Raw genomic sequence first — 5,000 nt, forward strand, 5'->3', positions numbered from 1 at the left:
AAGCAGTGGTATCAACGCAGAGTGAAACATGCGCTCTCCTTCTCACGATATTTTTAAGTCAAAACGTCTTTTTAGACCTCTTTTGCGTGAATTTGATGCATAACTTGGAAAAGCTATTAATTTCATAAAAAAAATTGGAAAAATAAAATGTTTCACGTTTGAGTCAGCGTTTGACCTAACGGACACGAAAGGGTTAATACAACGATTATGAATGATGAGACTCTAGAAATGCGAAATGGATGGAAAACGTACTACTCACACTGTCTCAATATATGTCTGTCCATATGCATTCATGTCAAATCTTCACTCTATTCATGTGCTTAAGTGTGATAAGAGAGATTAAAGATATAATTTCATTACAGTAGAATATCTGCAAAAAAAGAAGAAAATTTATTAAAATTTCGTATTATAATGAAAATAGTGTACAATTTAAATCATAATATGTGAGGGAATATGAAAGAAGTTGCTGAACTCAAGAACTAATTTTTTTAGAGAAATTAAGTAAGCAAAAATAATTATATTTGAATTATTACTAAAATATAAAAGCATTTGAATCAACTTTTTGATGAACTTTTCGCATATCATGTAGATTAAAATAAAACAATTAAAGAAAACATAAACTAAAAAAAAAGTTACAGTAATTCAACAAAGACCGATGTGAGTGTTTTTGACGTGTATCTATATGCAATGTAGAGCATGATTCTTCCATGCAATCCTTTCTGTTACAATAACTCATTAAGGGATTAAATATTTAAGTATAGATCAATCCAAATGTAAATAACCTACAAGACCGAAGGCGGGAAACTATGTTCAGGACGAAGGATTTTTCAGTTTTTCACTCTTTTTCTCTCACTGTCGAATGTTTCACAATGCGTTTGTATAATTTGGAGCAATGGTTTTGCTGCACTCATGCGTGATTTTTCACTGTGTGAAACATACAGATTTCATAGTAAATCCCCTGGAAAAATTAGTTCTAGAATAAGATGTAATTTAGAGAAATAGCTAAAATGATTTCAAAAATTTGATTTTTCTAAAAAAATCTTTTTGAACTAGAGAAAATGTATGAATTAACCAATCAAATAATGATATTCATAAAGGATCTTAAAAATTTCTGTAAAATTGAAACTTTAGTATAGCTATATAAGTTACAAAGGATATACGTTGATCAGATATGTTAAAATTTAATAAAATTTTAATTTAAACTTGTTCAATGACCGCGTGAATTTAAGAACTTTGTTGAATGATAAAATATCCACAAAAGGAGTAGGATTTTAATTAAAGGCTCCAAAAGTGATCAGAGCTTGAAGTATTGAATGAGACAAATGTCAAATTGGTGTATAAAAATATGTACACTTTTTTAGTCAAAAATACGATCGTTTGAAATTAATTTTTGTCAGTTTCAGATCAAAGTGTCAGATTTTAATTGAATTTGGTATTCTAGGAAATTTTTTTCATACTTAATTAGCCATTTCCATTTCAGTTTAGAGAAATGGTATAGAAACAAGATATAGGAACTCATTGAATGTGAGTTTCTGAGTCTTGCTACACGAATAAAGTTGTCTATGTATTGAGTTTCATTTTATTATAAAGATTAAAATGTTAGTGAGTTTTTTTTTCTATGTGTTAGTAGGAAGCTTATTAGTATTGGTGGTGTATTTTTTGAATGTGTTATACGTACACACTAGTCGTCTTATATTACGAACATCGTAATGTACGTTAAGTAAGGTGTGTCGTGTAAATTGATGATAATGATGCTCATCATGTCATTTGATGTGTCGAGTATATGTTATTGATGGCATATTGAAAAATTGATATGACATTATTCTGGTTGATCCTGCCAGTAGTTATATGCTTGTCTCAAAGATTAAGCCATGCATGTCTATGTACAAACTATCTTATAGTGAAACCGCAAAAGGCTCAGTATAACAGCTATTATTTATTTGATTATTAACCCAGTTACTTGGATAACTGTGGTAATTCCAGAGCTAATACATGCAAACAACATGGATCCCTGCAGCAATGATGTGGGTGAGACGTGTGCTTTTATTAGATTAAAACCAAGATTCACTTCGGTGGATTTTTTTAGATGAATCTGGATAATTATGGCTGATCGTATGGTCTCGTACCGACGATAGATCATTCAAATGTCTGCCCTATCAACTATTGATGGTAGTATAGAGGACTACCATGGTTTCTACGGGTAACGGGGAATCAGGGTTCGATTCCGGAGAGGGAGCCTGAGAAACGGCTACCACATCTAAGGAAGGCAGCAGGCGCGTAAATTACCCAATCCCGGCACGGGGAGGTAGTGACGAAAAATAACAATACAGGACTCACATCCGAGGCCCTGTAATTGGAATGAGTACACTTTAAATCCTTTAACAAGTAACAATTGGAGGGCAAGTCTGGTGCCAGCAGCCGCGGTAATTCCAGCTCCAATAGCGTATATTAAAGTTGTTGCGGTTAAAACGTTCGTAGTTGAATTTGTATCCCACACGAGCAGTATACCCAAGTACGGGTTTGTACTGCTTGTTGTATGTGCGTCAGTAAAATGATGCGCATGTGACCTTTGGTGTGATGGATGTTTTATCGGTGAGGGAAACGACCTTTGCTTCTAAGCTTTGGCACGACCCTTATGTAAAAACCCCATTTTAGTGTTCTTTATCGAATGCTATTGTGGGCCGATACAATTACTTTGAACAAATTAGAGTGCTTAAAGCAGGCTAAATGTAATGAAAATTATAACGCCTGAATATATTTTGCATGGAATAATGGAATAGGACCTCTGTTCTATTTGATTGGTTTCTAGATCAAGAGGTAATGATTAATAGAAGCAGTTGGGGGCATTAGTATTACGAGGCGAGAGGTGAAATTCGTAGACCCTCGTAAGACTAACTTAAGCGAAAGCATTTGCCAAGGATGTTTTCATTAATCAAGAACGAAAGTTAGAGGATCGAAGGCGATCAGATACCGCCCTAGTTCTAACCATAAACGATGCCAGCTAGCAATTGGATGTGGCTACTTATTTAGGCTCATTCAGTCGCTTTCCGGGAAACCAAAGCTTTTGGGCTCCGGGGGAAGTATGGTTGCAAAGCTGAAACTTAAAGGAATTGACGGAAGGGCACCACCAGGAGTGGAGCCTGCGGCTTAATTTGACTCAACACGGGAAAACTTACCAGGTCCGAACATAAATGAGTAAGACAGATTGATAGCTCTTTCTCGAATCTATGGGTGGTGGTGCATGGCCGTTCTTAGTTCGTGGAGTGATTTGTCTGGTTAATTCCGATAACGAACGAGACTCAAACTTTTTTAAATAGATGCCTGCAGGATTATGACGCTGAAGCCGTGTATGTGCGTGGGTGCTTTGGCTTGCTTGCAAAAGCAAGTCGTTGTACTTTCTGCGTATGCGGTGGAGTTGTACCTGTTGGGTTTGTCTTGAAAGGACACTTTGCTTCTTAAAAGGACAAAATGCGTCTAGCATTATGAGATTGAGCAATAACAGGTCTGTGATGCCCTTAGATGTCCTGGGCAGCACGCGCGCTACAATGAAAGTATCAATGTGTTTTATCCTTGACCGAGAGGTATGGGTAAACATTGAACCACTTTCTTGGTTGGGATTGTGGACTGTAACTGTCCACATGAACCCGGAATTCCCAGTAAGTGTGAGTCATAAGCTTGCATTGATTACGTCCCTGCCCTTTGTACACACCGCCCGTCGCTACTACTGATGAATTGTTTAGTGAGGTCTCTGGACGTGTACGCCGAAATACTCTTGTAGTAATTTGGTATGTTACACAGAAGTTGACCGAACTTGATTATTTAGAGGAAGTAAAAGTCGTAACAAGGTTTCCGTAGGTGAACCTGCGGAAGGATCATTGATAAATTATATATTTATCTACATTTTGAGTGTTTTTTTTTGCAATAAATTACATTTCGTTGCAGAAAAGTCCGGTTTATATACACAAAAAAAAATACATATTGAAGCCGGGATAAAAATGAATGATATTCTTTCATTCCTTAAATCTGTTAATATTCAGATGCCAATTCAATATAAATGAAAATTCACAAAGAATTCTCATTTGGATGACCGTGAAAATATTTAATTTTTTTGTGTATATAACATGTGTGTAGTTTAAAATCTGCATGAGCTTTAAGGAGCTTAGGTATTTCTTTATTCTACATGGCATGTAAAATACCCCAAAAAATACACATTATTGATAAATGTATGAATGTACGTTTATCAGCCATATTATTTTATTTTATCATTTTGTCTTTTACTTCTCTTTTTTGCTTATATGTGCAAAAAGGGAAATAAAAAGAAATTAAACTAATAATCAACCCTATACGGGGGATCACTTGGCTCGTGGGTCGATGAAGAACGCAGCTAACTGTGTGAAATCGTGTGAACTGCAGGACACATGAACATCGACATTTTGAACGCATATTGCGGTACATGCAAAAGTTTTATCGGAAACTGCATGGACCACGTATGGTTGAGTGTCGTAAAAATAAGCAATTCAAATTGTTTTTTTTTCCTAACTGAAAAAACATTGGGGCTATGACTCTGTTTTTGATTCATGCTCTTAATAAAATGTTTGAAATACATTTTGAATGTACCCGAATTGAAAAGTAATTCAATACAAGAAGGTATATATCAAAGTCATTGAATAAAATAATAATCATGTACTATATATACGAAAAATAAAACTTTTATTGCAATTGCAAAGGGGCTATTCAATATAAAAATGTAAAAACAAAAATAAAATAAAATGCGATCTCAACTCATATGTGACTACCCCCTGAATTTAAGCATATTAATAAGGGGAGGAAAAGAAACTAACTAGGATTCCCTTAGTAGCGGCGAGCGAAACGGGAAAAGCCCAGCACTTAGCCCATTAATTTTAACTAATTAACTGGGGATGCAGTGTATGGAGAGTTCATTAGCTTATTGCAATAGATATGTAAATTCAAGTCCATCTTGAATGGGGCTACTTAACCCA

The 5,000-nt window shown here is 35.1% G+C and overlaps 3 non-coding genes across 3 annotated transcripts in view; all 3 read left to right on the forward strand.

Annotated features, from left to right (window-relative positions):
* Positions 1–1,821: 1,821 nt before the first annotated feature.
* LOC129788231 (small subunit ribosomal RNA) lies at positions 1,822–3,878 on the forward strand. Its single transcript, XR_008750344.1, has one exon. It is a non-coding gene; the product is annotated as a small subunit ribosomal RNA (ribosomal RNA).
* A 458-nt stretch (positions 3,879–4,336) lies between these two features.
* LOC129788216 (5.8S ribosomal RNA) lies at positions 4,337–4,503 on the forward strand. The gene has a single exon (XR_008750329.1). It is a non-coding gene; the product is annotated as a 5.8S ribosomal RNA (ribosomal RNA).
* A 269-nt stretch (positions 4,504–4,772) lies between these two features.
* The window catches only part of LOC129788243 (large subunit ribosomal RNA), a 3,896-nt gene continuing 3,668 nt past the window's right edge, over positions 4,773–5,000 (forward strand). The window contains exon 1 of the ribosomal RNA XR_008750355.1: positions 4,773–5,000. This exon is cut by the window's right edge and continues 3,668 nt beyond it. This is a non-coding gene — a ribosomal RNA (large subunit ribosomal RNA).

This window comes from Lutzomyia longipalpis, chromosome 1 (assembly GCF_024334085.1).
Source record: "Lutzomyia longipalpis isolate SR_M1_2022 chromosome 1, ASM2433408v1".
NCBI classification, from domain to species: domain Eukaryota; kingdom Metazoa; phylum Arthropoda; class Insecta; order Diptera; family Psychodidae; genus Lutzomyia; species Lutzomyia longipalpis.